Source organism: Solanum tuberosum, unplaced genomic scaffold, assembly GCF_000226075.1.
Source record: "Solanum tuberosum cultivar DM 1-3 516 R44 unplaced genomic scaffold, SolTub_3.0 scf00008, whole genome shotgun sequence".
NCBI classification, from domain to species: Eukaryota; Viridiplantae; Streptophyta; class Magnoliopsida; order Solanales; family Solanaceae; genus Solanum; species Solanum tuberosum.
Genome location: NW_006238934.1, coordinates 2,273,822 through 2,286,384, shown reverse-complemented (window position 1 = coordinate 2,286,384; position 12,563 = coordinate 2,273,822). Strand labels below are relative to the sequence as shown.

Genomic DNA, 12,563 nt, shown 5'->3' with positions numbered 1-12,563 from the left:
TCTCTTAATCTCGATTAAATTTGTGCAAGAGTTTGCTTAATACAATTTATATTACATTGTTCTAGAAAAGAACTCATTACCTTCTTTACGCTCTTACATGCTATAACAATCGCATAAATCAAAATAGAGATCGAAAAATTGATTGTCGTTAAGTGAAAATGCATATATACTCTTTTGTTCATTTTACTTGACATTATAATCCTTTCGTTTATATTATTAGTAAAAATATTAATAACAGTGTTTGTCCTAAAGTATTTGTTAATTTTATAAAATCAAGATAAAATTAATTTATTTTTTTATTTCTGTTAAAATTTATTATTTTTTAACATATCCAGCTAAGAACAAATTAGTAAAATATTTTCTTACTTATGATTTTTTTTAGCGATGTTTAAAAAAGAAATGTGATTATTATTATAAAACAAATGGAATATTAAAATATTTCTTTTTCTTTTTAGTTATTCCTTTGACAAGCATTAATTACATAAAATAGTAATAATAATTAAAGTTAAATTTTCAAACTTAATTATAAAAATAATTTTAGTAAAACAAATTTTCCTAATAGATACGTTAGGGTATCAAGTGAACAAATGTCAAATATAATGAAATGAAGGAGGTTTTTTTAATATTTCGAAAAAATTCAAAAGTGCGACTAATTAATATAATTGAATAGTGTAAATAGTACAACAGTATTAAAATTAAATTGTCAACATATATGACTTATACTGTAATTTTATTTGACTAGCGAAATATATTAAGCATTCAAAGACTTACGCCACATTTGACTTTATCTATTATTTTTGTTTTCTTCCAAACTCTATCTTATAGACAAAAGTTAATTTCTATTTGGATGTGAAGTCACTTTTATTAGGTAACATTTTACCTCAATGTGAAACTTTCGACATGAATTTAAATTTAATTGGACTCTAATATGAATACGGAACACCGGATAGAAAATTAAATTTAATAGGCACATAGAAGAGATAGGAAATGCAGGACAACCTAACCTTCCTATAAATTGGAAAAATGAAACAATAACCTACAAGTTGCACCTAGGCTTAACCTAACCCTATCAAATAGATGTATCACAACCAAATTTATTTGTACTATTCTTTATGATATTTTGACTTGGTGTGCCACCTAAATTAAGACTTAAACAATTAATTTTCAAATACCTTCTATTCCTCTTAACAATTCTTCAACTCATAGTATAACTGGTCATAGATATTTTGTTTAAATAAATTTTCAGTATTCATATTGGAGTTCGATTAATCCGGATTCTCACCCTACTTAGGGGGAAGCGCTCCTCATCAAAGATTTTTCCATGCACAAGGTTTGAACCTAAAAATTCTGGTTAAGAGAGGAGCAACCTCATATATTGCACCGCGTCATTTCTAATATGAGTAATCCCAAGAACTTACAGTTTGATCCCACCAAAAGGATGGAAAAGCATATTAAGAGAAGATTAATAATTTAATATCTCATGATCCTCTGCTGAGAAAAAAAAACATAATTTCAAAGTTAAACAGAACTGAGGAACTTAAATTACTAACATGTTTTTATAAAAACAAGTGCATAATTAGATGAAGCAAAAGCAACAAAATTAGTTCAAATGTGATAATTAACAATGTTATAAGATCATCTCACTGATACATTTGATCAACCTAATACTTGAACATAACCTCTGAATATGGATCCTTTCCACATTCACAGTAATACTTGATCTCATCCTGCAACACAAGAAATTATTATCATTAGCAAAATAGGCAAATACCTTCGTAAAAATTTCATGTGATATCCTATTTTGGCCATCGCAATATATTTAACGTGGGATGTTTAATGTTACGTATGACTAAAGTTCAGACATATCCATGACATACGAAAAAAGGGGCGAAGTTTGAGAACTTACCCCACATACTCCTCTTCTGGCTTTCAAAAAATTTTCACCCATAGTTTCCAAAAACCATTCATCTGAAAATATATGTATTATAGAGCAACTAAGAGATGTAGGTAATCTTGTATCTTCGTTCTCGTCATTGTAATCAAACAGATTATAATCTTCTGGATCTGTTACACAAAGAGAAAAACAAATAACAGTTACAGATTGAGGCCATTCTCATTTGCCCTGTACTATGACAGTACACTTTTCTTATTAGTCTGTCTCAAAAAGAATGTCACATTTCGTCTGCATTTCTAAAACATACCTGCAGGGTCTGGAATTTTTAAATTATTCCGCAAGCCATCAATCCCAGCAACTAATAAAGCAGCAAAACCCAAAGGTGGATTTGCACATCCATCAAATGTTCTCAATTCAAAATTGGTAACAGCGCCGTCCATTCCAGGAGGGCTACATGTTCTCATTGTTAACTCTTTGGTTTCTGGCCCCCAACAGAGAAATAATGCATTCCACGACTTAGTTTCAAAACGTTCATAACTGCACGCGAGAAAAAGTTTAACTTTGAATGAACCAAACATTATCTCCAAAAGATAGTTTTTACTATTATACTAAAAGAATCTGCAAAAGACTATTCGTTATGGTGACACTGGGAGTTGATAGAAGATCTCGTACCTATTAGGAAGTGGGCAACTAAAGACACATATGGAACGAACATGACTTAACACTCCGGCCATGAATGATTCACCAAACTTGGACATTCCATATCGATTGTAATCACTAGATGCCGTAAAAACATTTTCTCCATTCTTGGACAAACTGATGTGTACATGTGATCCACTGCCAGCATCATGTGCAGATTGATCATCTCTATACGGCCAATTTCCATCCGGAGAATACCTAAAGAAAAAATGGACAAAATGTCATAGAAGAAAGATCGCAGAATTATGTTAGTCGTTACACCAACATATATCCTTCAATTGGTTATGATAAGGAGTTTCTTGATTCTGCAACAATGACACTACACCAGGTTACCACATTTTCGTCAAGTCAACGAAGTAAAAGAAACACCAATTCATTCAACTATAACTTGAGCTCAAACTAGACCAATACTACAGAATGTACGATGGAAGTACGAATTGTATAGGTGTATGATGATTAAGTTATGCTTCATATGCATGTTTCAAAAGGAAAGACAAATATAAAGGAAGCAAAAGCATATCGAGATGAGCAAGTAATATAGAAAATTGCACCTAAAATAAATTGAGGGAAAATCTGCTACTTACTTGGGCATAAAAGTTGCCAATAGGCCATGTTTCCTTGCAATTCCTTTAATGATTTCATGTGTATAAACTAAGTTGTCAGCTTGTGTAATAGCATCTGTGTATCCCAGAACAATTTCAAACTGACCTTTCCCAGATTCCGAATGTATCTGCATATTTGAAGGCAACAACATCAAAGGAAGCTGACTTTGTCGAATCGAAAAATATGAGACAACATAGTTATCACTAGCAATAAATTCAATCCAAAGACCAGAAAACATTTTGAAAGTGCATTGACAAGATTAAGATGAAACTGCTTTTCATGATTAATACTGTCATATGTAGCTAACTTTTTCGGAGACGTTCATTTCAGAAACGAAAAGTAGTTCAGGATAGTTTTAGAAGCACAAGTAATAGTAGTTAAGAATGTTGCATGGATGCCTTAGTTAAGCTCTACGATCAAATAGGCGGTCAAGCACTAACATAGGAAACGCATACTAAAATTTCCGAGTAGCTGCAGTACTGCATGCTACCAATTGAGAAACATCAGATTTTAAAGCAAATGCTCAAGGAAATGGAATCTTACTTGTTCAATTGTAATATTTAACGACTGCAGACAAGCAACAATCTCGTTAAGTACTGTGGATGCAGCATCAATTGCTGCTGTAGAACAGTAAGGGGTCCTGTCAAATGATTGCATTACCTCTTTGTCATCCCTGTGCAATTTTATCGTTAGAACAACGAATTACAGAAGAGAACACCTAACACAAAATATTATGGGAAATTTTCTTGACATACGCTAAAATAGTCTTCAGAATGTAAAATTCAACTTCAACGCCTACATTCATGACCTGAACATGTAGATATATGTTAGATCAATAAGTTTTCAACTCTTGGGAAAAAGATGTTAAAACATACCAAGCCATAATCATCCTCGAGAATTTTAGAGAATCTGCGAAGTACGTCTCTTGGACAATAATGCCATGGTTTACCAGGTTCAGTTAACATATCAGTCAAAACCATTTCCTGGTGTTTTGCCCTGGATAAAAAAATGCACATAAACATGATTATTCTTTTTTTTCTTCCCGTTTACGTTATCCACATGATTTCAATACTATATAGGGAAATATTATGAAGGAGAGTCTTGGAGCAGCGGTAAAATTGTTTCTGCGTGTTCTATAGGTCACGGGTTTGAGCCGTGAAATCAGCCACTGATGCTTGCATTCTATATTTGATGTTCTATAGACCATGTTGCATTCAATTACAACATCTTCCTAACAACTCCAGAAAGTCCATATATTGATCTATATTATCAACGAAACTACTTTTACACCAACAAAACAAATTATGTAAACACCTGTTTTTAACTCTAGAAACATGGTCTTTTTGCCCATCAAAACACGCGTTATTTCTTTCTATTCAAATAGTCCAGAATATGCACAAAGGTATAGTTCCAGATTTTCATCAAAGCTTTATGCGTTTCTTACCTTTAGCTCAGTTAACTAGATATTAAACCAAATTTAAGAAGTTCAATACAACAACAACAACAACATACCCACTGGAATCTCACTAAGTGGGGTCTGGGGAGGATATAGTATACGCAGACCTTATCACTACCTCATGGAGGTAGACAGGCTGTTTCCAAAAGACCCTCGGCTCAAGTTCAATATTGTTCAAATTTGTTGAACATGGGCTGAATTAAAGAAGGTCTTTCCTTATCTTCTCATATATAACATGGCAGAGGAAATATAAAGACAGCCTATAGTATACATAAGCTAAAAACAGCGGAATATATGGAGCATTAATGCATAGGTTTCAAAGCAGTACCACGGGACTCTGCATTTGGTTGATAAATCCGGAACAGTTCTGGTCTCCCCCGAAGCAGGAAGCCAAGTATCCTCTGATAAATTATCACATATCGAAGTCAATCCCATACATTCAACAGATAAGCCTAAACCATCTTTTTTTACAGAACTATTGAACCGTTGTTGCGGAATAACCTGTAAATCATGCACAATAAATGAAAAAATTCTATCCACTTTGACAGAATTTGAATATCATCAAATAATTCGTAATCTTAAAAAACATATGATACAACTTACACGACATCTATGTTGCCCGGAGAAATCAAGCCACATAACGCGAACAAGTGTAACATCCGTCAAGGAATCGTTCTGTTCCTTCTGGAAGGAAGTTGATAAATGATGAGGTTCTACATCAGAATATCTTGAAGAAACATCAAGCTTGTAGAATTGCTTTGCAGTTTCTGCAAAAATATCTTTAACCACTGCAAGAGCTTCTGGAATCGAAAGATCACCATCTATACATGCATCACGTAGAACAGAGAATACCACCTCACGCGCTATCCTTGCACCTGTATAGAAAATGATTCCAGATTATACCGATAAAATTTAGAAAGAAGATACAAGCTGAGTAACTCACTTAGCTAGTGTAACTCAAGGTGCATATTGTTGGTTGACAAAATGTGGGCAAGGGCATGACATTCTGTTAAAATCGTTCGTACTTCTTAGAACAAATTTATAATCGGTATTTCAGATAGGCTGAATCAAAACCTTTTAATATATTCTGAAAAGAAATAGGTACAAAATCTTGTCATACCATACTCTAAAGATACAATATAAGAACAATTCAGGCCAGACCTAAGTAAAAGCTTTCAGCAAATGCGAAGCCATCGGTGCTGAACATAACCTGTTAATATCCAAACATTAGATAGGAAATTGTCCACTCTTTAAGGTTACGAAAGAGTAGTCAATGAAGAATATGGAAATCCGCTATTGGAAAGATAGGTACTAAACAAGAAGGTCAGCTAATATTTGAATGTTATTGTTAAGAACATGAACAACCTTATTCATTGGCGCGAAATCCATGAGTTCTTTCACTGAGGATATCATCCTATGATAGCGAAGTTTGGGAATTGCTAATCCAAAATCAAGATAGACCTGTAATAACAGCGATTGTCCCGGTTAGGGAGACACGAGGTAAAATACAGTGCAAAAGCCCCCAAATAGCTAACCAAAAGCTGTGTCATAACATCAGACATACATGTTAATAGTTTCAGATAAAGATCTTACTTGAGGGTATACAGAAGCCAGATATGAAGCTTCCTTTGAGAACGGGTAAGAGACGTGCAAAAGCACTAACCGGTTCTTAGTGAATCTCTTATCCTCAAGAAGATTTCGAAGATTAAGGGGATTCGCTAGCCTCAAATCCAAATCCTTTTCCCCAAAACTGAAATGAAAATTATAACAATGTCATCTTTAAGGAAGGGAGAATACTAGAAATGACGGAAAAGCAAATTGCATGTATCTATCATTTACTTCTAATCGTAAATAAGAAAAATAACATGCAACGTTTCTTTTTGTTACCCTGTGTCTATCTGCATTGGCAAGTCATAACTTTGAGCCACCACCAAAGCATGCATGAAGATATAATCAAGGAAGCTCTTGTTCGAGATTCGGACAGCATTCCCACCTGAAAACACAGAAACTATCAGAATTACGCGTTCAGTCATAGTGCATTACAACATCAAATACTTGCAACACTCACCACATAAAACTTCACTCAGCCCCTCCTCAGCTTCCTTTACAGTTACGTCTGTATTAATTGCAAGGCCAGTTCGATATGCAACTATACTTTTAAAGGCAGTAACTTTATCAGCTTCTGTATGTAACGATCAGGAAAAAACTCTGGAACATGACTCGTTATGCGTCTAGTAAACATGATTTATACACTATTCTAGAATCTATTGACTGATTCAAAGGATATGATTTCAACTCCTTTGAGAAAATCTCCATGAATGAATCCAGTGTCCACTTTGTTCCGTCGGTACCCTACACTAAAATAGGAAATAATAACGATATTAAAACATCTCAGGGGTAGAAGGATACAGCAAAAAATGAATATCCAGGAGATAATAGCATGCCAACAATATGGGCTTTATCTGATGCAACAGTTTTAAATAGGTCATGATATCATAAACAACCACTGTATAAGTACATATCGACTTTTCGTCTTTACAAGCACCTCATCGACATCCGTCATCATGACTCCACAAAACATATTGAATGAATGCAGTACACTTCAAAATAACAACAACAACAACAACAACATATGAGTGTAGTCTACAAAGTGGAGTTTCGGAGGGTAGAGTGTATGCAAATCTTACCCCTACCTCAGAGGTAGAGGTTGTATTCAATAGACCCCCGACTCAAGGAAAAACAGTCTAGAAAAAGAGGTAGCGGAAGTACAAGACACAACAGATAATAGTAAAAATAGCAGACAGCAACAGAACAAAATCTACAACAAAACAATATGATAGTTGAGGTACATGGAATCAACAAATAGTAATAGAAATCGAAGGACAAGAAACTACATGAGCAATACTACAACTACTAATATGAACAAACAGCAAGACAAAATGAATATATTATATTACCTTCTCAAGAATCTTCTTAGCTACATCCTCAATTCGTAGTATTCTACCGACTTTTGGTGCAAAATGTTCGTGCCATTTGATGTCAAGCTTTTTGTCCAAGTCAAGTCCATCATCAATAAGTAAGGCAGAAATTCTTGCAGCTTTGAAACAAGTATTAGCACTTGACTCCAAACCAAGGCGTTGGCGAGATTCTTGAACAGCATCCACGGATAACTTTGAGCCATATAGTTCAGCAACTTCCTTCAAACTTCTCTGAAAGAAACGAAGATCGCAAAACAGATATATAATCAATGTCTAAGAACTAGTTCCATGATCAACTACAAACTAACACAAAGCCACATAAATAATTAGAAAATGAAATGACAGGATTGTCTAATAACTAGCAATTGTAATACTGAAACTTTCATGTAAAATTGTATTTGTCACATATACACTAAAAATGTAGACACATTCATGGAGCTTAAAAAATTGAAATCATAATCACATTCATGTAGACACCTTAACTTCACGTCAACTGACAACTAAACACTCTAACTTTTGAGATTGCACATCTAGAACAATTCGTCCCCAAATGTGTCTCATCGACACCTGGTACTGACGTGGCACATAAATATTGGGGTGTCTACATGATCATTTACCTCAATTGACAACTTAAAACTCTAATTTTTAAGAATGCACATCTAGACACCTCATCTGACACAGACGTAACACATAAATTAGAGTTGTCTAGATGATCATTTGTAAGAAGTTGGAGCGTTCAACTGACACAATAAATGTCATTATGGTATAAGAGGGATCCTTGTATACCATTGAAATCTCCACAATTGAGCTCCTCTCCTCTTTAGGGATTTGGATTATTGGTAAAGAAACTTTGCACAAATTTGTTGGATTCTACAAAAATATTTATACAATATGTAAGTTATAGATTTAAAACCCAATAACCTCAAAGGACTATAATTCAGATCATATAAACTTTAAATTTTAGACGCGCTCTGAGGAAGGAAATGATGTTATATAACTTCAAAATTGAGTTAATGGTAACAAAAAAAATCACATTTTCCTACTTATTTGAATTATTACTAATTATTTATCAAAACACAACTCAAGTAATATTTGGTCATGCATAATGACACTCCAAGTAGATAACTAAAGCAATTAAATGGAAACTTAAAAAAAAAAATACAATGGTCAAAATAAGCCTGAAGTATCATTTTTTTGCGATTTTCTATATGAACTATAGCCAATTATTTATTAAAACACACATCAAAATTAATGAGTCAGTTGTCATGTAGACAAAATATTATGATCAAAGTAAGTTGTCACGCGTTTTTTGGCGATCACATTCAAACATTTGATCTAGTCAATTTCGAAGTGGTTTTTGATAATTAATTGATTATAGTTTAAATAGGAAATGCAAACACCTATAATTTAGATATGAGACTAGCCAAAAACAAAAAAGTGATACTTCAGATGTAATTTTGACCATGTTCTATGACCAACAAGCAAAGGGGTTCATATAATAGAACATGAACTTCCATTTGTAAAAAATTCTACTTCCGCCACTAGTTACTTTTTTACTGATTTTTCGTAAAACATTTGTAACGGATCATAAAATTGAATTCCCCTAGAGGTATATAATAAGAAAAGAAATAGACCTTGAAATCTATGGTTTCATCTTCTTCTTTGGCTTCAGAAAAACAGCCAAGAAAAGGGACATTAGAGTCCAATGCCACAATGTTATGTGCATGAGTGTCCACAATTTCTACCGTCTCTACTGCTCTTTTTAGCTCTACAAATTTGTCCATTTTGTGTTTTAGTTAATTTGGACAATTAGTTTGTATTTTAGTTTCACAATTAATGTGTAAACAAATCTAAATTTTTTGTGTATACTGATCTAACTTTGTTTTAATTTGTATGGATAAAGCTTTAAAGTAGTGGATTAACCAATTTTGTATGGTTAATTTGGTTCTAAATAGTTCCAAATTAAACCACTTTTTGTGGTTTGTGGTAAAGTTGTTGGAAGTGAAATATGGTTGGTAGTTAGGGGTTATGTTGGTATAAATATTTTGATTCACTTTTACAATTTAATTAAAATATCAAAAAGTAAATATAAGAAGATATCAAAGGGAGTCAACATCTATTATTATACATGAAAAATAACTTTGACCTTATATATTGATAAGAAAATGAAAAATGAGTCTAACTAATTAATTAGCTTAAAAACTAGTTTATGAAGCGAAGACTAAAACTATATAAGAAAAAAATTGTCACATCCACTACCAATGTGGCATACAACACCTCTGCACACCCAAGTATGTCAGTTTGAGCGTGGACACCAGTGGTGGATTCAAGATTTTTATTCAGAGGGTTTGAATATAAAAAGTAAAAATGCAAAAAGGTTGATTAAAAGAAGCGTAGCGGCGAAAGACAAGATTAATTTTAATTCGTTTTGTCATGTTCCATTTAATATTTCTTCCTACTCATGTCTTGCTTCATCGAGCCTTTTTTAAGATCTATTGTGCTATTAGGAAAAAAATATAATAGTTATTTTTGATGAGTTGTAGCAAAACTTCTTTTCAAAAGCTGAAACATAACTTTCTCCAAAAGCACTTTTGAAAATTTTAGCCAAGCACAAATTTGATCTCTAAGATTGATGAGAAAAAAATTGAATTTATTAGCCAAACACAGAATGTTAATCTACAAAATATTTTTTTTTGAAAACACTTCAAATAAAAAGTACTCCTCATAATAACATTTTTTATAAATTTGGCCAATCTCGCTATTAATTTTGTTGTTTTAACGTTTTAAATATATTTATTACTAGGAGCCTATTCTTATTCTATATTATATCCTTCGTAAAATGATATAGAAATTTTTACATAATTTATATAAATATTATTTATGAAAAAAATTAAATGTTATATTAATTAGTACTCCCTATGTCCTAATTTATGTAGCACTTTTCATTTTTTGAGAGTCAAATAATTTTAGTTTGACCAAAAATTTGCGCATGAAATTTTTAAAATTTTAGAATGAAATTTATATATTTATAAACTACGTAAAAAGTACTACTCTATAAGTCAAAATAATTGAAAATTCAAAATAGTTAAAAGATATATGAAAAATTAATAGGTCAAAGAAAGTCTTATTTAAATCTTGAAATTCAGAAAATATCACATAATTTGAAACGGAAAGAACATCAACTTTTATTAATTCTCATCAAACTTCAACTCAATTTTATATAAGCTTTACTGATTTTGGTAGAGATGTTAACCTTTGTAAAATCAAATCAAACAACCTTTTGAAAGTTGTGGGCTGGGCTTTGGGAAAAGACAAAATTAAAACTTAAACTAAAAGCTGCGAGGAAGGACAAAATTTAAGCTAAAATAAACTATAAACATGTTTAGCAAGAATCAAACCTGAAACCTAGGAGTCATTCTAAACCCCCTTGACCGCTGAGCTACACATCACAGTTATGTTGAGGGGGTTCATTTTAATATATATACTCATAAATAACAATTTTAATCTTATATATACGATATAATTTTTTAATCGAGGGGATAACCGAACCCCCTCCCGTTCACCTAGGTCCGCCCCTGGTGGACACTATAATATAAAGACCTACTATGAGTAAACTAAAATTTGTAACGAGCCCAATTTTAATATCATTATAAGAAAATGAACTTTGAACTAATTAACTCTACCTTAACAAATAGCTTATAAAGTGAAACTTAATGAAAATTATATAAGATCATATAAAAAGACAATTTGCCTCATCCACCATTGATGTAGGAGACAACATACATACATATAATGAAAGTCGAAAGATATTAAGATGATCAACTCTCTAACGTCCTCTAGCTCCACCCCATTTGCACTCATAGTGACTATTTTATTAAATATTTTAGTACCTTCTATCAACACATTAATTAACTTTATCAAAAAGTACTTTAAAAATGTGAAAAAACAAATCACCTACTATTTATCTTTATTTGATATGAGGCCTAATGTCTCTTCAAATTGAAAACTCCAAAGTCTTATAGAAATCAAAGTAGAGAAGAATATATATAAGGTGTGCACTCTTTAATTATCCAATTGTGTTTGAAGTGTCAAAGATAAATATGATGATTCAATAGAAACTTTTCCAATTTGGAAAAACTATTTTGTGTCTCGTACAATTGATACAAATGAAATTCCTTTCTTGTCTCACAAATTTTAAATCAACTTTGTTAATGTCAATTAGGTAAGACACAAATAAAAAACATAATAGTATATTTTACCTATAATAGGACATATCCCAAGACATACGCTAGACTGATATTCCACTCCTGTAGAATATTTGTGTCTATTTATTTAATTTTATATAAGTGCAATAAGTATATATTTGGACACATTCAAAGATTATTAATCGAAAAACATATTTATATATTATGTCATTAAGTAAAATATATTTTTAATAAAATAAATAAATTATGTCAAGTCATATTAAGGAATATAAAATTGAGAAAGTATTTGATCTTTATGAGAGTTGTTTGCAGGTTTGTATTCAATGTGACAGTTCCCAAACTAAACCTTTTTGTCATAATTAGATTCCAGTTTTGCACATGACATGTTTACGATTAAATTTTAATTTATTTGATAAGATATGTTATAAAACAATAATAAAATGTCAACGTAATAAGTAGCCAAAAAAATTGAGTGAGAGGAGAGAGGAATTTTGTTTTTCTTCTACTTGATGTATAAATGAATTTTCTATTTATAGAAAAACTACAACTGCTTTGTAAGTTGATTGTAGAAATTTTCTTACAAAATTATTTGCAAGCTTCTTCAGAAAGTTATAAAAGTATCGAACATTCATAATACAATATAGTTATAACACGATGTTTGTTATTTTTGTTTTTGTATGAGCTTTTTTATAAAAAAAAAAAAAAAAAACCAAATTTTCCCTTTCGGG

The 12,563-nt window shown here is 31.9% G+C and overlaps 1 pseudogene; it reads right to left on the bottom strand.

Annotated features, from left to right (window-relative positions):
- Positions 1 to 1,661: 1,661 nt before the first annotated feature.
- On the bottom strand, positions 1,662 to 9,414 carry LOC102581677 (protein fluG-like; annotated as a pseudogene).
- Between the last annotated feature and the right edge of the window lie 3,149 nt (positions 9,415 to 12,563).